The 22648-nt window shown below is 41.4% G+C and overlaps 1 protein-coding gene across 1 annotated transcript in view; it reads left to right on the top strand.

Moving 5' to 3' along the window:
• Window positions 1-22648, top strand: part of SLC10A7 (solute carrier family 10 member 7) — a gene marked incomplete in the record, with an annotated part of 287910 nt that overhangs the window by 171507 nt on the left and 93755 nt on the right.

Below are 22648 nucleotides of genomic sequence, written 5' to 3'. Positions count from 1 at the left end.
TGTTGAGCTATTTTGAGGGGACAACAAATTTACACTGTTATACAAGCTGTACACTCACTAATTTACATTGTAGCAAAGTGTCATTTCTTCAGTGTTGTCACATGAAAAGATATAATAAAATATTTACAAAAATGTGAGGGGTGTACTCACTTTTGTGAGATACTGTATGTATGAATGTGAGTTAGGGACCTTAGATTGTAAGCTCCTTGAGAGCAGGGACTGATGTGAATATATAATATATATGTAAAGTGCTGCGTAAATTGACGGTGCTATATAAGTACCTGAAATAAATGAGGCAAACGATCTGTTTTCCTGTGTGGGCTGATGTTGGCGATGTTTACAAATGTCACAAAGTTTCATTCGCGTCTCTGCACCGCAACTGAACTTCAATGCATTACAACATAGGAGAAACACAGAAAGCTGCGGTGCTGAAAAATGCAGTTTTGCTGCAGATTTCCATATAGCTCTTCACTGCACCTGCCACCTGCATTCTAAAGTGAACAATTGTAGAAAACCCTTGTGTTTTGTGTGTCCTTTTGGAGATCAAAGAAAGAAAAACGCTGGTCTCTGCACAAGTGTGAAATGCAGACTAAAGTGTAACTATAGACAAATATATGGACAATATATGGGAACGTTTTCTTAACACAAAATGAATAACCAAGTCATTCTTTTCAGCTAGCTCTCTAGGGGTCTGTTTCAACAGGCTATTGTTTGCAATCAAAGTGCTTCTTTCCTTATATACTGTTAGTTATTTAGCATCCCAAGTCAATAGGACGGCAAAGGCAGCTTGAATTCTGAATGAACCCAGAAGCATCAAAGCATGATCTCAAATGTAAGTAGAAAGCAAGTTTTATTTGCCTGTTGATGGGCTTCATCAACCCAGGCCCTAATCAAGGCAGTCCTAACAGACACTCTACAAAGTCCTGACTCTATACAGTTCTCCACTGCAGTTAAAGCAGAAGCAAACCCATAGATTTAACAGTTTAAAAAAACAGTTACATTTCCGGCACATGCCAGGAATGTAACTGTAACATTTGCTTGTTCGCTCAACCAAACTGTCAAACCATCCAATGGCTGGTGTCATAACTGATCACATGTGCAGCATCATGGCAGTTGAAGATTAAACAGAGGCCAAGATGGTAGCTTCCTTGGCTGAAAATGATTGGAGGGTTTACTTCCACTTAAAGCAGTATACACTATATTGCCAAAAGTATTGGGACACCTACCTTTACACACACATGAACTTTAATAGCACCCCAGTCTTAGTCCATAGGGTTCAATATTGAGTTGGGGTGGGCCTTTGCATCTATAACAGCTTCAACTCTTCTAGGCAGGCTGTCCACAATGCTTAGGAGTGTGTCCATGGGAATATTTGACCATTCTTCCAGAAGCGCATTTGTGAGGTCAGACATTTTTGTTGGACAAGAAGGCCTGGCTCGCAGTCTCAGCTCTAATTCATCGCAAATGTGTTCTATCCGGTTGAGGTCGGGACTCTGTATAGGCCAGTCAAGTTCCTCCACCCCAGACTTGCTCATCCACACTATATTGCCAAAAGTATTGAGCAACCCCTTCAAATCATTTGGTGGAGGGGGAATTATGGTGTGGGGTTGTTTTTCAGGGGTTGGGCTTGGCCTCTTGGTTCCAGTGAAGGGAACTCTTAAAGAAGAAGTAAGGTGCTGCCTGTTTTTTTTTTTTTTGTGACTTGCAAATTAAAGGCATAATGTGCTAGTATGCATCACATACTAGCACATTTTATGAAACTTAACTGCAAATGAAGCCCTCGTTGTCACCACTGGAGGATGCATCCATCTTCACCCCTTATCCTTCTGGGTCAGTGGACTCTGGCTGTCTGACTGGCCGGAGCAACGTGACGTCACTCCCGCGCATGCACGTGGGAGCCGCTGGTCACGGCACAGGGCTCTGAAGAAAAGACACGGTTGGCCGTTCCTTCAGAGCGCATGCGCCAATGACGTAATTGGCTGCAAATACAGTAAATATCTCCTAAATGGTGCACGTTTAGGGGAGATTTACAGTTTCTATAGGTAAGCCTTATTATAGGCTTATCTTCAGGTGCAAACAATCAATGGAAGTTTACTTCCACTTTAAGGCGTCAGCATACCAACACATTTTGGACAGTTTTATGCCCCCAAACTTTGTGGGAACAGTTTGGGGATGGCCCCTTCCTGTTCCCACATGACTGCGCACCAGTGCACAAAGCAAGGTCCATAAAGACATGGATGAGTGAGTTTGGGGTGGAGGAACTTGACTGGCCTGCACAGAGTCCTGACCTCAACCTGACAGAACACCTTTGGGATGAATTAGAGCAGAGACTGTGAGCCAGGCCTTCTCGTGTAACATCAGTGCCGGACCTCACAAATGCGCTTCTGCAGAATGGCCAAACATTCCCAAAGACACACTCCTAAACCTTGTGGGCAGCCTTCCCAGAAGAGTTGAAGCTGTTATAGCTGCAAAGGGGGGCGCAACTCAATATTGAACCCTACAGACTAAGACTGGGGTGCTATTAAAGTTCATGTGCGTGTAAAGGCAGGCGTTCCAATACTTTTGGCAATATAGTGTATCTTGGTCAGCATTTTGTTTGGATAGTAAATTCTGAAAGGTTCTATTGCTGCCCCTTCCTCTCCCTGTGTGAATCTTGGTGTACTTGCTGTTAATAAAAAGTTCACACAAAAGCTTTAAATACAGTACATACATGACTAGATTAAGCCCTCATGCACACAGGCTGTTAAAAAAAACGTTATGAAAACGCCAGTATCTTTGCAGTGAATTTTTTTAACTTTTTTCAGCTTTTTTCAGCGTTTTTGCAATAGCGTTTTTGAGCGTTTTTCCGCGTTAGCGTTTTGAGCGTTTTTGAACGTTTTTAAGCGTTTTTGAGCGTTTTTGAGCGTTTTTCAGTGTTAGAACGTTTTTACAGCTGAAAAACGTCTTTCAGAACGCACTGGTCCTGGGTTTTTTTTACAGCTTAAAAACGCTTATGCCACTTGCAGCTCAAAAACGCCTAGGTGGGCATGAAGCCATAGACTAACATAGACAGGCCTTTTTAAGCTGCAAAAAAAGCTCAAAAAAGCAGCTGTAAAAACGTCCATGTGCATGAGGACTTAATGGTTGTCTATTCTATTTTCTTTACACCTATGCTTTAACCACTTAAATGCAGGGCACTTTCACCACCTTCCTGCCCAGACCAATTTTCAGCTTTCAGCGCTGTTGCATTTTGAATGACAATTGCACAGTCATGCAACACTGTACCCAAATTAAATTTTTATAATTTTTTTTACCACAAGTAGAGCTTTCTTTTGGTGGTATTTGATCACCACTGAGTTTTTTTTTTTATTTTTTGCTAAACAAATAAAAAAAATAAAGCCTTTGTTATAAAATTTTGTAAATAAGTACATTTTCTCCTTCACTGACGGGCACTGATGAGGCACTAATCGGATCCTCCAATCCCAGAAACTGCATTTTTGGGGAAACACTTCAGAAGGAGATAGCATGTGACGTTACTGCGGCTGGTGGATGGATGATACCTCTGCTGGCTTGTTAAACACTGCTTGAATATTTTTAACTCATTGAGGGACTTTTTTGGGAAAATGGCATTCGTGGAGTCTGCTCACTGCATCTGAGCGAATGCTTTCTGGTGGGCCTTAAGGATACAAGAGGGCAGTGAAAATTACTTCCTGATAGCGAAGAAAGGAAACGGGTGTCTCTGTGAATTTGCGGTAGATCACATGAAACCTAATGCTTTTTGGTATTGAGACGGTGTTGCTGTTCATCCCTCGTGATGGTTCCTGTGAAGTGACTACTTTGCCAGTTTCTACGCTTGATTGACTCCGCTGGCTGGGGGTCCACACTATCTGGTAAGGGTACCTAATCATCTTGTTTGGTGGTGGTTGCACAGTCGATGGTGTACTCTTTCCATGGTGGTCTCTCTTCACGGATGCAGACTGTATACTATCATCTCGGAACTGTCCTCATCCTAAAAGTCATCTATTTACATGGACTTATTTTATTATGTGCATTCACTTTTGATTAAGATTTGTTCCTGTTGGCACATTTGCACTTTATTGTTTTATGTTTATACAGGTGTAATTTACAATTCCTGTACATTTGACATACCTATAGTGTCTCACTGGCACTTTACTTGCTTTTACTTTTTTGCACATTCACAGAGCTGCACTTTATTTTCATTTATCCATTCACAATTTTGTCTAATTGTGGTGTTAGCAGCTTTCATATTTCATTTGGTGGCGCAGTAATTATTATTATTTACTAATATGCAGCACTGATGGGCACTGATATGCAGCACTAATGGGCACTCATAGTTGGCACTGATGAGCAATGATGGGCAGCACTGATAGATGGTACTGATAGGCAGCACTGATGAGGAGGCATTGACAGGCATCCTCAATGGGCACGGGTTTACATCCCTGGTGGGCTCTAGTGGGCAACCTTAATGTGTCTGCACTGATAATGCACTGATTATCAGTGCCCCCCCCCCCCCCCGGTCAGGAGAGCCGCTGATTGTCTCTCTACTCGCGCCTTGTCAGCGCGAATAGAGGAAAGGCCGATAAAAGGCACTTCCTGGTTACGATGTAACCAGCGGTGATTTTACACAGCTGATCACATGGTAAATGGCCTATGTTATAGGCTCTTTACTGGGAACAGAGCGACACCCCACACTACCGATCACTACGCGCCCTCACGAGTTGCTTATCCTGCTGGACGCCACTCTTCGGCCGTCATTTTGCATACAGCGGGTGGGAAGCGGTTAAAGATTTTTCAAGCCGTAGCAAACTGTAAAAAAAATACGAAAAGCTTTCTCCCTGCAATCTAAAGGCATAATGTGCATCACATACTAGCACATTATGAAAGACTTGCCTTGAAACAAAGCCCTCCAGTGGCACGCTGTCACTACTGACAGGGCTTCCAGCTTTACCTGGGCTTCCTTCCGGGTTCGCAGACTGCAGCCACTTGAATGGCCGAGCCGTGATGATGTCACTCCCGCACACGGCCATGGCATAGAGCTCCAAAGGAACGGCACGAGTATGCCGTTTCTTCAGAGCGCATGCACCGTTTTCACTGCAACCGGAAGTGATGAAAACTCTTTGATGGGGACACAGAGCAATAAAAAGCATAACCAGTGTTTTTTTTAACTTCCAATGTTTTAACTAAAATAATGGTTTTCATTGCTACCTGTGTTCCTGTTTGAGATTTTCCTCAGGTTTCAGTTTGCAAAGCTGCTGATTTTTCACTGCTTGTTACTTGTTAAAAGCAGCATATTGTACTAAACTAAACTGCAGTTCTGTTCAGTTTAAAGCCCAACTTGAGGAAAATAATTACATTTAAAGTTCACCTTTCTCGCAAAAAATAATAAATGCACGTATTTGTGCAGGAAAAAAAGTGCATTTATTAATTCTTGCACAGGAGCTTTGCACCGATGAACAGTGGATCACGGATGCAATGTTGGGTTACTGCAGACTTGTCCTCTGGCTTTCTGCCCCTAGCTCTGTATGGGATTTCTTTTAGAAAGCTGGAGGATATATCAGTGAACTACGAGGGCGCTCATCAGCACACTTGCAATCCATTGAGAACTACAAGCCGCTTCTCACATTGAAAGATGGGACTTGTAGTTTTTTCATTTACAGATTCCTGTGAATGAATGATGCGACTGTCTGGGTGGAGCCCTGCAGAGCCATACCATTTTCAAATGTGGCAGCAGATGCAGAGAGAAGAATCCCGCCTGCTAAATACAGGAGTGATATGCTCCAAAAGGTGAACCTAGCCTTTTAAACAGCACATTGTCCATCAATTACCTTACTCCTCCTTCCTAATTCCAAGCAGCTCTTCCTAAGCCATCCTGCAGTCTAATTGGTTAAAGTCATTGCTTCCTTTTGTGTGTCGAGGTCATTTTCCTGCCCAGGGTACCAGACATTTTTTTTCCTTGCTGGTTCTTGGGCACTAGTCCCTTCACTGCCCTTATACAGTGCCTTGAAAAAGTATTCACACCCCTTGAAATTTTCCACATTTTGTCATGTTACAACCACAATTGTAAATGGATTTTATGTGATAGACCAACACAAAGTGTCACATAATTGTGAAGTGGAAGGAAAATGATAAATGGTTTTCAAAATTTTCAATACTTTGTAGAATCACCTTTTGCTGCAAATACAGCTGCAAGTCTTTTTGGGGATGTCTCTACCAGCTTTGTACAGCTAGAGAGTGACATTTTTGCCTATTCTTTGCAAAATAGCTCAAGCTCTGTCATATTGGATGGAGAGTGTCTGTGAACAACAATTTTCAAGTCTTGCTACAGATTCTCAATTGGATTTAGGTATGGACTTTGACTGAGCTATGCTAACACACAAATATGCTTTGATCTAAACTATTCCATTGTAGCTCTGGCTGTATGTTTATGGTCGTTGTCCTGCTGTCTCCGACCCCAGTCTCAAGTCTTTTGTAGACTCTAACAGGTTTTCTTTTAAGATTGTCCTGTATTTGGCTCCATCCATCTCACCATCAACTCTGACCAGCTTCCCCGTCCCTGCAAAAGAAAATCATCCCCAAAACATGATGCTGCCACCAACATGTTTCACTGTGGGAATGGTATGTTCAGGGTGATGTGCAGTGTTAGTTTCCCTCCACACAGCGTTTTGCTTTCAGGCCAAAAAGTTCCATTTTGGTCTCATCTAACCAGAGCACCTTCTTCAACATGTTTGCTGTGCCCCCCACATTGCTTCTCGCAAACTGGAAAGGGGACTTCTTATGGCTTTCTTTCAACAATGGCTTTCTTCTTGCCACTCTTCCATAAAGGCCAGATTTGTGGAGTGCATGACTAAAAGCCGATTTACCAATTACATATAGTGCAAGGGCCTACCTGATTGCATACAAATTGAAACTTTTAAGGTTTGACCTCATATTATATGGTTTTGGTAAATCTGAAGACAAAAATCTGCAGAAAATCTGTATTTATACTGAGATTATTCAATTATAATTTTCCTTCCACTTCACAATTATGTGCCACTTTGCATTGGTCTATCACATAAAATCCCAATAAAATACATTTACATTTTTGGTTGTAACATGAAAAAATGAGGAAAATTATATGGGTTATGAATACTTTTTCAAGGCACTGTAACTTCTCCTGCCTATGAGAGAGAGGAAGTGTTGCCTTTAACAATAGGAGGTGTCCAGATCATGCAGGTAGTGATGTGGACAACCAAAGAAGGACCCCAGGAAGTACATAGGAGAGCAGGATCATCAAGTGGCCAGAGCTTCTGTTATGTGAAAAAGGGCATTTAGATATTTCTTCCCAAACCAGCGATGGAAGCTGAGCTGTACAAGCAAAGCTCACTTTACATGTCACAGAAGACTGCGAGCAGACAGGTAGGTGTATTGCATGTCTCTTCTGCAATATTAGCCTGCCTGCTCACAGTCTGTTGAAAAATGCCTTCAGTTCCACTTGCAAAGAGAAATGCAGCAAAATTAGAGCTACTTTCTTATGTAAACTTAGATTTTTTTTAAATAGAACTAATAATGTGTCTGGCTGTTATTGCAATGTTATGTTTTGATAAATCCACCCAAATATGTGTGGTGAGCGTTATATTTGTAGATTAGTGAAGTCTTCATTTTGATTTTGGCTTGTCAGTTAGGGACAGTATAGTGGTTTAGTAGTTTGAACTCTCAGCTTGCAGCGTTGGGGTTCTCTCTTCTATCCCTTAATACCAGGAATCAGGGAATCTATCTAGTTGTAGTTTGTGAGTATTTCATTCAGATTTTCTTGCACAACCCGAAAAACAAACTGTAGGCTAATTGGCTACCACACCAAAGTGGATGTACTATATCTAACTCTGTGTAAATGTGATGGGGGCATATGAATGTAAGCAGGGGCTGGGCTGAATGGTGCAGATACTACTGGTGATGTAGAAATTAATGAAATGAAATTAGTATCAAGCCATTCTTATTAAAGTGTCATTAAACCCAGACTATTAAAGACTCTTATTACATACCCACAAAGCATTTGTTTTGTGTAGAGTGAAATATACTGGATTGATCCTTCCTTCAGCTGTCCCTGCCATCTTCTCTGTGTCCCCATCGCAAGCTGAGATTTTGTAGACCAGCTGGTGTCCTCTACAGAGCATGCACAATTTCAGATCCCTTCTAAGTTCATTTCCTCCTTTTTCCTATCTGTGCAGCCCGTGTGATTATAGTCACACATTTGAGCATATACAGCTTATATGTAATACTGATTTATATTAAAACTATCTAATGTAATTGCCAAAACCTGTGAAGTAAAAAAAAAAAAAAAAAAAATCTTGTGACAATCATCTTTGACTCCGCTCACAACATATCAATGCACAAAAAGTACACATTTGATGTTAAAGATGTATAGGGAGCTGTAAAAGCAGTAGTTGATATTCTGAAACCGGTTTTTCAAATCATGTGACTGTCACAGCACCAATCAGGGCTGTGTAGACAGACTCACACTGTAGAAAGCATACATCAGCAAAATAATAGAAGCCCCTCCTAAAGATCTTACCTTGCATATGTCAAAGAACAGGGAAAGACCATGTGACCACACAACAGTGCTGCAGGAACAAGTTACTTCAAGGATTAAAAAAGAAAATACAGTGGCTTGATGTATATGATTTATGGGAATGAATCATGGCAATTAACACTTCTCTGTTTAGTATCACTTTAAAGTGATATTAAAGGCTAATTAAAATAAGTAAAAAAAAAAACATGTCATACCTACCTGCTCTGTGCAGCAGTTTTGCACAGAGCAGTTCAGATCCCCCTCTTTTCGGGTCCCCCACAAGCGCTTCTCGCCCCTCCCTTCTGTCGAGTGCCCCAAGAACAAACCGCTTGCAGTGGAGGCACCCAAGCAGGCGCGCTCCCGAGCTGCTGCTCTGCATGTCAATTTAGACACGGAGGCACTACTCGGCCCCTCCCCCTCTTTGCCAATGGCTCCCACTGCAGTCTCGGCCAATGAGGAGGGAGAGTCCCCAGAGAGCTGATGCTCTTGTGCAAATCGCTGGATCGAGAGGGAGCTCGGGTAAGTATTAGGTGGGGCTAGGGGGCTGCTGCACACAGAATTTTTTTTTTTTACCTTGATGAATGGAATGCATCAAGGTAAAAATAAATAATTAATAAAACTTCAGTCTTTAGACCCACTTTAAGACTTCCATTGTGGAACATGGAACATCTGGAATTTGTGGATATTATGATTACCCCATATAATCAGCCTTCTTTGTTCTAGCAAGGGACAATCTTACTTTGTAAAATAATACCTCTAAATCATGTTGTGTTTTTTTTTTTTTTGTTATTTTTTTTTGTTTTTTTTTTTTGTAACAGTAGGAAAGTGTAAGTTTAACTTGGCAAAGCGATTACTTGAAATTAGAACTGCATTTAAATCGGATTATACCTGAGCCCTCTGTGTAGTTTAATGTTGTACTGAATATAGCTATAATATTCAAACATGTGACAGCAATCTTATACAAAATAGTGTTTATGAAAATTATAACTTTACAGGTAATAATTATTGTTGCCACTATATTTTTACTGGCTGCAGATTTGTATTGGTTTAGTAGTTCTTGCATTTAAAACCATGACTATAAAATGATTGTAAATATTTTTAAAATGCATGCCAAACATTTCCTTCAAAATAATGAAATATTTTTGAGGCTGTGTAAAGTCATCCCTTACAGAAAGCCCCATAGCACAGCCTGGTGGCCAAAAGGAGTGTTCTTTAAAGTACAGCAAATGTATTTCACTAATAAAAAATAGAAATGTAGTATACAAGGCATTTGTGCCATAAATGATACTAAAACATACTTTGTTTGAAATTTTGCTACTTTATGTTAAATAAATTTGAACCTGTAAACTGCATACACACTGAATATGTAAAACCATAAAATGCAGAAACACACCATATTGTAACTAAACAGAACACATTAGAGTGCATGTGTGTTCATATATAATATTATATATATGTTACCGTTTTGCTCATAAGTTTACATACCCTGGCAGAATTTATGATTTCTTGGCCATTTTTCAGAGAATATAAATGATAGCACTTCTTCAACTTTTCTTTCACTCATGGTTAGTGTTTGGCTGAAGCTATTTATTATCAATCCACTGTGTTTACTCTTTTTAAATCATAATGACAACAGAATCTACCCAAATGACCCTGATCAAAAGTTTACATACCCCAGTTCTCAATACCGTGTATTCCCCCCTTTAACATCAGTGACAGCTTGAAGTCTTTTGTGGTGTTTGTGGATTAGGCTCTTTATCTTCTCAGATGGTAAAGATGCCCATTCCTCCTGGCAAAAAGCCTCCAGTTCCTGTAAATTCTTGGGCTGTCTTGCATGAACTGCATGTTTGAGATCTCCCCAGAATGGCTCAATGATATTGAGGTCAGGAGACTGAGATGGCCACTCCAGAACCTTCACTTTATTCTGCTGTAGCCAATGACGGGTCGACTTGGCCTTGTGTTTTGGATCATTGTCATGTTGGAATGTCCAAGTACGTCCCATGCGCAGCTTCCTGGCTGATGAATGCAAATGTTCCTCCAGTATTTTTTGATAACATACTGCATTCATCTTGCCAACAATTTTGACCAAATTTACTGTGCGTTTGTAGCTCATACATACCAAAAACATCAGCGATCCACCTCCGTGTTTTACAGTAGGAATGGTGTACCTTTCATCATAGGCCTTGTTGACTCCTCTCCAAATGTAGTGTTTATGGTTGTGGCCAAATGCTAAATCTTGGTCTCATCACTCCAAATGACTTTGTGCCAGAAGGTTTGAGCCTTGTCTCTGTGCTGTTTGGCATATTGTAAGCAGGATACTTTGTGGCATTTGCGTAGTAATGGCTTTCTTCTGGCGACTCGACCATGCAGCCCTTCTTTCTTCAAGTGCCTTCTTATTGTGCATCTTGAAACAGCCACATCAAATGTTTTCAGAGAGTCCTGTATTTCACCTGAAGTTATTTGTGGGTTTTTCTTTGCATCTTGAACAATTTTCCTGGCTGAAATTTCAGTTGGTCTACCTGACCGTGGTTTGGTTTCAACAGAACCCCTCATTTTCCACTTCTTGATGAGAGTTTGAACACTGCTGATTGGCAATCTCTATTCCTTGGATATCTTTTTATATCCCTTTTCTGTTTTATACAGTGCAACTACCTTTTCCCGCAGATCCTTTGACAATTGTTTTGCTTTCCCCATGACTCAGAATCCAGAAACGTCAGTGCAGCACTGGATGAAAGAGGCAAGGGTCTGTCAGGAGTCCAGAAACTCATTGGCCTTTTATACACACACACTAATTACAAGCAAACAGATCATAGGTCAGGATGGTTACCTTTAATAGCTATTCAAACCTCTTTGTGTCAACTTGTGTGCATGTTATCCGGCCAAAATCACCAGGGTATGTAAACTTTTGATGAGGGTCATTTGGGTAGTTTCTGTTGTGATTATGATTTAAAAAGAGTAAACACAGTTAATTGATAATAAATGGCTTCAGCCAAACACTAACCATGAGTGAAAGAAATGTTTTTGTGTTATCATTCGTATTCCGTAAAAAATGGCCAAGAAATCATAAATTCTGTCAGGGTATGTAAACTTATGAGCATAACTCTGTGTGTGTGTGTATATATTATAATTTTTTTAATAAATTGTTTGTTTAGGAGGAATAGCATTAAGGGATACGGCCGAAGAGTGAGCTCACATACCTATGGACAAGAGTACATATACACCTTTCATAGTAGTTGAGGCTACTTATTCAGTATTCAGATACAAATAAACGACTGTTATAAAAGTATAGTTTGATAAGCACTTCTTCTGTAGCAGGCATCAGACCCATTGTATCTGAGATCTGATATTACAATTAAGTGTCTTTGCAGACTGGTATACAAGTGTTGCTGATAAAGCGTTCCTCAACTAATGTCTCTGTATAGTTTTTTTCTAGTTTTGTTGTGGTTAATGGGTACAAGTGTAAAGTTGGTGGAAGGAAGTATGAGGGCATATGGGTAAGCTGGGGTGTGTATAAAGTGGGGCTGGCTAAGGAATATTAAGGAAGAAAGAGGGGTTCAGGTCAAGAAACACAATAATATAAAAAATAAAAAAAAGCGTTTTGGGGGGGAAGAATTATTGGGGAATGCTCCTTTCTCTTCCTCATCCACTTTACAGTAGACAAGGAATTTTATGACCAAACATTTCAGGCATGTTATGCGATAAATGGGAAATAGGGAAGCAGGGAGTTTAGTTGATCGACTTGGGGTTTTATTCTTTTCCACTTTGCCTCTGATACCACCACCACCATGCACTATGCTAGGTCCTGGGGTGGCATATAATTAACGCATGTTAACCAGATCCATTAGGAACAAATTTAACAATTCAGTAAAAAGTGGTAAAAAATACCTGGAGCTTATCGCACAAATTTTCATAGATTTGGCTTCATTGGACCCAGGTGCAGGTTGTGGGTCATTTCTGCCTGACATTCTGGAACAGGACCAGGTGCTTGGAACTCCTCAGAAACTACAATAAAGCTTGTAAATGTAATGAGAATGTGCCGTCGCCTTCACCTCCACAGACAGTTAAGAAGTAGGGGTAGCTGCATTTGTAAGTGATCCACATCGATTGCAGCCTTTTCAGTAAGGGCTTTATTAGGCACCTTCTAACAGTGTCTGGTGGCAGAGATTTGGTAGCACCTGTATAGTGGATTCATCAAATTCAATAGTGCCATGATTCCATACCTGTCATATAATCTTCTGTTTTGTATTATAAAAATGTGCACAACATAGTACACCTCTTTGGAGCAATGGAGATGCGTTGCTGGACTTGGACAGGATGAACTCTATCAGGTTTGGGCAGAGGAAGCAGCTTCAAATAAGTATAAGCTCAGATCTTTCCATTGCTGTTAACTTGTTTTAACCTTTTGACTGTCATGACGTATTCTGTAAGTTTTTGGCAAACAGATATGAGTTTGTCACAGGAGGCTTGGTGGAATGCAGTACTGAGCCTGGAGAGTCCATAGCAGACGTTCCATCCTCCGTGCAGCTCAGTAACACTGGTCTCAATGTTGCTCCCTGCCTTAAAAGTTGAGCTGTTAAGTAGCTAGAGCTTGATGGAGATATTGAAAGACTTGTTCCCCATCATGTCCACCTTCCTCAAAAATGACATCGGATGACAGGGAAAGGATTCTATTTCTGCTAGACAGCCCACGAGCAGCTTTGGAATTTGCTCACAGCCATTCACTGCTAAACACAAGGGAGGTGGACCTGATGGGGAGCAAGTCTCTTAGAATCCCTATCAGACTGCGCCAACTGTCCGTATTCAGCCCTGCTTCATTGACTACTAGGACGCTGGTGGTCTGCGTCCTAATAACCAATTAAACTAATATACAATACTAGGGGTGCACTGAATGGAAATTTTGTTACTGAAACTGAAAATGAAGGATGCACTAGGCCGAAAACCGATACCGAAAATAACAGTTCTTAACCACTTGCCGACCACTACACACCGATATACGTCAGCACAATGACAGCAGTGGGCAAATGGGCATACCTGTACGTCCCCTTTAATTGGCGGGGGTAGCGGGCACGCCCACCGCCACGTACAAAGTGACTGGGACGGCTGGACTCGATGTCCGCCGGTCTCCCGGTGATCATGTCACGGAGCAGCAGAACGGAAAAGTGCATGTCATAAGGCATTTCCCCGTTCTGCCTTGTGACATGACAGAGATCACTGCTCCCTTTCATCGGGAACAGTGATCGCTGTCATGTGAGTTGTAGCCCATCACTCCCTAGGACACACTTAGCCACTTCATTTCCCCCTAGTGTTTAATCCCTTCCCTGCCAGTGTAATTTACACAGTAATCAGTGCATTTTTATAGTACTGATCACTGTATAAATGACAATGGTCCCAAAATAGTGTCCAATGTGTCCGCCATAATGTCGCAGTCACGATAAAAATCGCAGATCGCCGACATCACTAATAAAAAAAAAATAACAAAAATGCCATAAAACTATCCCCTATGTTGTAGACGCTATAACTTTTGCGCAAACCAATCAATATATGCTTATTGCGATTTTTTTTTATTGTTACCAAAAATATGTAGAAAAATACATATAGGCCTAAACTGAGGAAAAATTTGTTTATTATATATATTTTTGGGGGATATTTATTATTGCAAATAGTAAAAAATATTGTTTTTTTTTTTTTTCAAAATTTACGCTCTTTTTTTTGTTTAGCGGAAAAAATAAAAATCGCAGAGGTGATCAAATACCACCAAAAGAAAACTCTATTTGTGGGGAAAAACAGGACATCAATTTTATTTGGGTGCAACGTCGCACGACCGCGCAATTGTCAGTTAAAGCTACGCAGTCCCGAATCGCAAAAAGTGCTCTGGTCAGGAAGGGGGTAAAATCTTCGGGGCTGAAGTGGTTAAAAAATATTTTTATTTTTATATACAATTGTATTATATTCGACTTTTTAATTAATGTCATCAATTTAAATTCATATGAATTTATTGTTGGCCATTATTGGCACCTGTTGGGGCAAGAAAGGTCAAGAAAAATGCAGTCTGCAGTCTCTGACCTTCTTTTGTATCATGTCTGCAATCTCCTACTTAAACTTAAACACACTGCTAATAGTATTAGCAAAATTTCCCTTTGGTGCACCTTTACCAGACATGATACAGGAGACGGTCAGAGACTGCAGACATGATAAAAGAGATCAGTGCTACTTCACCAGTGCCTGTGAGAAGCAGCCTACCAGTCAGATGCAGCAGCCTGCCTGTGCCCATCAGATGCAGCAGCCTGCCTGTGCCCATCAGATGCAGCAGCCTGCCTGTGCCCATCAGATGCAGCAGCCTGCCTGTGCCCATCAGATGCAGCAGCCTGCCTGTGCCCATCAGATGCAGCAGCCTGCCTGTGCCCATCAGATGCAGCAGCCTGCCTGTGCCCATCAGATGCAGCAGCCTGCCTGTGCCCATCAGATGCAGCAGCCTGCCTGTGCCCATCAGATGCAGCAGCCTGCCTGTGCCCATCAGATGCAGCAGCCTGCCTGTGCCCATCAGATGCAGCAGCCTGCCTGTGCCCATGAAATGCAGCAAGCCAGTGCCCATAATGTACAGCCTGCCAGTGCCCATAATGTACAGCCTGCCAGTGCCCATCATGTACAGCCTGCCAGTGCCCATCATGTACAGCCTGCCAGTGCCCATCATGTACAGCCTACCAGTACCCATCATGTACAGTCTACCAATGCCTGGTAATGCGATCTCACTCTGTAAATCAGAGCTGGATCTGATGTCCCGCCTCCTATGACACACGGCAAAATAATTCCTAGCATTGGATCAGTGTGCCGTCTATCACAAGAGGTGGTCGAGGAGGCGGGACATTGTTACAGTTTCTGCACGGCGATTCAGATCTCTGACACACAGCGTGAGATCGCGCTACTAGTCACTGGAGAGGCTGCATCTCATGACACTTGTGAGAACAGCAGGAGGGAGGGCAGACTGACAGGGGAGCGTGGGGATAATACATGTGCGGCACTCGGCAGTATGGCCCGCCCCTTTTTTGGCTTCATTATCGACACTTTTTTTTTTCTTGCGGCCGCCTGCCAAAAACACCATTTTCGGCCGATATGTTTCGGCACACCACTAATACAATACATTATTATAGTAATACTCAATAGCCCCGCTTTGGTAGCTCTTGCATTTCTCTCTATGCCAGCTTAGTCGGTCTTAATTACCACCAGTTTCCTTATCTACAGACTACTAAATCTTTTTTAATTCATCGCTGTCCCAGTGGCACATTGTGAAAGTGACACAAATAAGAACTAACTGAGTCTGTCTCATGTATTGAAACTCTTAGTGCTTTGTGCACTTTGCTGTGTGTTGCGTTGCGGTACAGTGATCCCTTCCTGTACACTGACAAAATGCAGCATCTATGCATTTTATCGCAGCTCACTGCACTGCACCTCCTGCGGTGTGAACAGGACAGTGGGGGAGATTTACTAAAACTGGAGCACTCAGAATCTGGTGCAGCTGTGCATGGTAGCCCATCGCTTCTAATGTCAGCTTGCTCAATTAAGCTTTGACAATAAAACGTGGAAGCGGGCTTCTATACAGAGCTGCACCAGATTATGCACTCTTTCGTTTTAGTAAATGTCCTCTAGTGTGTCCTAGCAGTGACGTGCTTTCATCCAATGCAGTAAAACACATAAAATGCACTGCATTATGCGTGCACAAGCCCTTACTAAAACTGTCCCAAGGCTTTCATGAATTGCGCATGAAACGCAGTACTTTTTTTTTTTTTTGAAAGGGACCATACCACCAGAAAAATGTTGCAAATGTTTCCCTGATACCAAACTGGAGGCCATTTAAGCCTGATAATCATTAAAACTGTTATTCCTTGCAATTAAACTTTTTTTTTAGGAAGCCTGCAGGAACGAATAAGAACAATGGACAAGCACGCCTACTCTTTAAATCTTTGGAAATAAAGCACAGGTGCCAATCTAAGTGTAGTATAAAAGTACATTTAATACACAATTGGATGTGGGTACTCACAAAAGTGAAGTAATCAAAGGCGTTGGGCAAAAATTGCAGGGTGTCCGTGAGGAGGGTACATCCGGAAGGCTTCTCACTAGATAGGCCTGAAGAAGGAGCGCATGCTCCGTAAACGCGTCGCCTATTGGTTCTTCTCATTCCAGAAGTGACGTCATCCCTTGGCTCCCTTTCCCTTTTAAAATCTAGGAAGTGCCGGAAACCACCAGCGCGGCCCGCTCTGAGCAACCAGTGAGCAGCCTCCCAGATGTACCCACTTCACGGACACCCTGCAATTTGTAACCAATGCCTTTGATTATTTCACTTTTGTGAATACCCACATCCAATTGTGTATTAAATTTAGTTTTATACAACACTTACATTGGTGCCTGTGCTTGATCTCCAGCTGTTCCAGAAGTTGCTTCTTACTTTTCACTGGGCTGCCTCTCCAAGTGCTATTGCTTGGACTACATGGACTTTTCTTAGTCAAATTTTACTATTCTTGACCATTTCCATCCCCTTTGATGTCCAAAGCTTGATGCTAGTGCCGACTTATCTATCCACACTCTTTAAATCTTTACATCTGTTCCTTGTATAGAATTTTTTTTTTTGTACAGGACAACAGGTGCACCTTAACCTAAATGCAGAACATAACAAATGGACATGGCTTACCTTTCTTTAGTCTGTCAATTGGTATCTGACTGCTTTCTTCACTTGAACCTTTGCTCACACTTCAGCACCACATTTAGTAGGAGTGAGCATGTATATAAAGGCACCACAATCTATACTTTGCATAATATATCTATATGTGTGCCTTTTTTTTGATCTTGGACTTGCCATATTGATAATAAAATACGTCCAGTTATTCCTTTACATACATTGCCATATTTGTTTTCGGGCCTTGACTTTTTCAATCCTAAATTGTTTTTATAAAGTTGTATCTGTAATTTCCACACTGGGCCAATTATCACATTTGACTTTTAGCGGGGCTGACTCAGTTTTCACCATAGTGGATGTTCCCAACACTTTGCCACTGAAAGTCACTCTGAAATATCTCTTATTAACCTAACAAAGACAATCTGAAATCAATATTTTACATTAGAATACAATGTTTTGTAAAGTCTTGGAAATGCATTTGCAGAGATTTGTATGGATTGATTTCCAATTTTTCTATCACTGCTTAGGCAAAGAGTCTTCTTTTAACACCGCTAAAATCTCAGCAATACATTGCAGCAGAGTTTCACATCAGAGGTGTAAATGGATTTCCTGAAAGTTCCAGAGCATGCCGGGCAGAGAAGGAAGCCTCTTTGCACTGACACAGTTGCTGTTGGAAAGCGCAGCTTTGCAAATGACTTTAACTGTGATGATGATGACCTTGCTCTGAAAAGGACAGATAATCATTTATTGAAGGAAGTTCATTCCTTTGCTGATTGCACATGTGTCTGTGTCAGTTGTCTTCTGAATTCTCGTTCTGCTGGATGCACATACTGCAGTCTGATCTGTAAGGCTGACTCTTTTCAGTGGATAGCCAAATGTGGAAAATAGGGTTGCACCGATACCACTTTTTAAGACCGAGTACAAGTACTGATACTTTTTTCAAGTACTCACCAATACCGATACTACTACTTTTTTTTTTTTTTTAATTGTCATGTGACCGTGAACTGGGTCAGTAGTTTTTTTTTTTTTTTTTACAGTGCTTTTTTCGGGGGGGGGGGGGGGGGGGAAGTGTCAGTGTTTTTATTTTATTTATTTTCATTTATTTTTTACAGTTTTCCCTTTTAAATATTATTTATTACAGTTTTTTTTTTTTAATCAGCCCTGTTGGGGGGGGGCTTTGGTGAGACATCACGGGTCTGAACAGACCCCTGACATCTCCCCTTTGAGACAGGGAAAGGGAAGGACACAGAGGCTCCTGTTCATTCATAAACCGAGACATCGTAAACACAGTTTACAATGCTCAGTTATGAATGGTCAGTCAGTGATCACCGACTCTGTTGATTCAGAAAAAGGAGGAGCCAGTAAATGATAGATTTACTGGCTCCTTCCTCTGCTCTCCATCCTGACAGATTTGGGACAGGGGGGACCGGAAGAACACAGAGGACACTGAGGGGGACTGGAGGAGTACTGTATCAAGCTCACAGGTGCAACAGCAACTATGAGCTTGATTTTAACCACTTGTCTACCATGTCATTTATATATGTAGCTTGGTAGATGTGGTTAAAGCTAAAGTTTCATCTGCTTTCTCTCCATATACTAATTAATTTTTTAATTAAAACCTGTTTGGTTGTATAACATACCTTATTTTGGACTCTTAGACATCATCACTGGGTCTCTGTGGTTCTCTATTCAATGCAAGTAGGTTATGGCTGGTGGGAGTGGCCAGCAAGGTACTGTACATAGCTTCCTAAAGGCAGTAAAATCAGAGTAGGCAATTTCACTTCAGGTGAGGAAGCCCATACAACTTTGTAAGGTTAGGAGCAGATGTGTAAGCCTTCAAGTACTGTTGGAATGCCACATGATATAAACATATCCTTTCCAGGGTAGTGGGAACTTTGCAATGCCGGTGTCTGAGGGAATTTATTTACTTAATAATGTAAAATGAAAAGAGGAGGATGTTGTGGGGTGACCACTATCATTTTTATGAATTCCGCTCACTTTTTAAGGTCCAGCAATACAAGCAGTGTCCTTTTTATAGCAAAGTAGCAGAGTCATTGTTTCTATTCTCATTAAACAAGGTATTCTCATTAGACAAGCATGGTGAGTAATTCAAACAAGTACAAAGAACAGGACAGATGCTATGTTTAGTCCTATACATATGTGCTTAATCCTGGATTGGCCAGATTGGTGAGATATTTGAGGTAGAATTGCTTCTCTGTAGATGTAGAGACAAGTTATATTTTCAGTGTATTATCATTATGTACTTATTTTAATAAAGAAACCACTGCCAGGCTTGTCCACCTTACAAACCGCTCAGTCAGTGCCTGCTACCCTCTCTGCCAATCCCTCCACTGGCTTCCGCTCACCCAACGACTTAAATTCAAGGTACTAACAATAACTTACAAAGCCACCTACAACTCTGCCCCCAGCTACATCACTAACCTAGTCTCAAAATACCAGCCAGCTCATTCTCTTTGTTCCTCCCAAGACATCCTGCTCTCTAGGTCCCTTGTCACCTCATCCCATGCTCGCCTCTAGGACTTCTCCAGAGCCTCTCCCATCCTCTGGAGCTCTCTACCCCAATCTATCCAACTATCTCCTACTCTGTTCACTTTCAGACGATGAAAACTCATCTCTTTAGAGAAGTCTATCTGGCCCTTGTCTAACAATTGTACATTTATTTTCTCCATCAGCCCGTCCCCCGCAGTTATCACCTGTTTGTGTCTCTTGACCCTCCCTCTAAGATTATAAGCTCTCTGATTACTATTACTACTATATTAAATTGTATTGTAATTGTACTGTTTGCCCGTATGTTATAAAGCACTGTGAAACTGTCAGCACTAAATAAATCCTGTATTTTTATTTATTTTATTTTTTATTTATTTCAGGTACTTATATAGCGCCGTCAATTTACGCAGCGCTTTACATATACATTATACATTCACATCAGTCCCTACACCCTCAAGGAGCTTACAATCTAAGGTCCCTAACTCACATTCATATATTAGGGACAATTTAGACAGGATCCAATTAACCTACCAGCATGTCTTTGGAGTGTGGGAGGAAACCGGAGTACCCGGAGGAAACCCACGCAGACACAGGGAGAACATGCAAACTCCAGGCAGGTAGTGTCATGGTTGGGATTCGAACCAGCGACCCTTCTTACTGCTAGGCGAATAATATTAATAAGCCGGACACAGACAGATCGAATTTCGATCCATCTACGTAAAGGCTGGTTGTACTGAAGTCAATCTTATCGATTTTTTTTTTTTTTGTGCGATTACTGACACTGGTTATAGCCAACAGCATTATTCATTGTATTCTGATGGCTGGGAAACCTCCCTCTGTCAGAATACAATAGCACAGCGGGAGGGATTCCCCTATCAACACTGAATGTGTTGATGGGGGAATTGAGCAATTTTCTTTCCTTCCACCCATGGTTGAAACAAAGAAATTTGCCTAATGTATAGCCAGCCTTACTGGTTTCAGTTAGAGGTGCACCGCAATGAAAATTCTGGACAGAAACCGAAAATTCAGGTTGCACTTATTCCGCGTACACACTAGCGGAATGTCCGACAGAAAAAGTCCAACTTTTTTTTTCGAAAATTCTGACGGACCTAGAAATGGAACATGTTCTAAATATTTCCGATAGAACTAATTCCTATCAGGAAAACCGCTCTTCTGTATGCTGTTCCGACGCATGCTCTGAAGCAAGTACGAGACGGAAGCTATTGGCTACTGGCTTTTGAACTTCCTTTTTCTAGTCCCGTCGTACGTGTTGTACATCACCACGTTCTGGACGGTCGGACTTTGGTGTGACTGTGTGTATGCAAGACCACTAGAACAGAGTTCTGTCGGAACTCCATCAGAGAAAGCTTCGGAGTTTATTCCAACGGCAAAAATATATATCTATTATATAGAATTTTTTGCCTTAAAAAAAAGCTCAAGAAGGATGCATCCCTTTAAATTCTATGTATGTCTTCACACTGGTCCGTTGCATGCTTCCCCATTGAAATGCATTTAAAACATAGCAAAAATGCACCCATGTTGCAGTTTTGATGCAGTTTTTGAGTCACATGACCTATGAAAATTGCAGCAAGATTGCAATTTATTGGCGACTTTTTTTCTATCGGCAAAACGCAGATAGCCCTATTTTCGCCTAATGATTTTCGACGGCTGATTTATCAGTACATCACTATTTGTACTGTTGTAATGTAACTTGGTTGTCTCAATTCTAAATTAAACGTATCAAATGTATTCAGTAATGCAGTACAAAGAGCACTGAGAATGTCAAAAGTGTGGTGACTCAAACAAGCCAATTAGATTGATCCTATTATTAGGATGGCAGCAATGAGAAGCACATTTTCATTAGTTGTAGCTTACAGTGCTTTTACAATTGTTCTCTGTAGATGTAGAGACAAGTTATATTTTCAGTGTATTATCATTATGTACTTATTTTAATAAAAGAACCACTGCCAGGCTTGTCCACCTTACTTTTGGCTAATGTTAACCCCTGCTGGATTTCTTCTTCTTCAAAGTGCTGTCTCACCTTTCATTAAACACAGAATTTGCTTTACATTGTGAACAGTCTGCTGTTGTCAGTTTCCTTGTTGCCCTCATCTTAAAAAGATCTGCAACCCACCAATGATTAGACAGTTTTAGATGATTATAATGAAAACTGGAGCTGTACTATCGAAAAATACCCCCCCCCCCCCCCCAACAAAAACATTATTTTGATTATCAAAGGGAGAAAAAAGGGCCTGTGATCAAATCGCCACAAAAGATTCCTAAAAATGTGTGTCATTTGTTTAACTCCCAGCTAACTTGGAGAATACAATAAAAAACAGACAAGCATAGTATCTTCTAACGGATGTGAATGTAAAGGGTTTAGCAAGTGTATACCCTAGGTGATGACATATTTAGTCTGTCTAGCTTTAATGGAAATTGTCAATTCATCCAGTCTTGTTTCTTTGTATGCGACCATTTCCCATCACCTGCATCTTCTTACTGGTTCTCTGGCCTGTAGGTAGGTAGGAGTCACATTTACCATTTACACTTTGGTCACAATTTATATTATAAAGCAAGTCGAGATTCTAGGTCAGGGGTAGGCAACCCCTGGCACTGGTGCCGCAAGCATCACTCGAAGCCTCTTTTGCCTGCACTCGACTCCCTCCCCATCAGCAGAGCATTGCAGGGAAGAGTCAGTGAGACGCTAATGCATTCCAATTTCCCGAGTTCCCCACGCCGCACCTGCACTGAGGCACTGTGCCCCCACACATTGTAAAAGATGGGAAACTTTGTTGTAGCTGCGATCGTCAGCTTTTGTGATGGGGAAGAGATTGGGTGCGGTTCTGCTAGGAGGGCGGACCTTGTTTTCAGGAGAAGGAAGACTGTCTTTGGCCACTGCTAAAGCCAATCACAGTCCTGCTAGCTCC

Source organism: Aquarana catesbeiana, linkage group LG01, assembly GCF_042186555.1.
Source record: "Aquarana catesbeiana isolate 2022-GZ linkage group LG01, ASM4218655v1, whole genome shotgun sequence".
NCBI classification, from domain to species: domain Eukaryota; kingdom Metazoa; phylum Chordata; class Amphibia; order Anura; family Ranidae; genus Aquarana; species Aquarana catesbeiana.
Note: the sequence above shows the minus strand (reverse complement) of the source record. Positions and strands in the feature narration are given on the sequence as shown.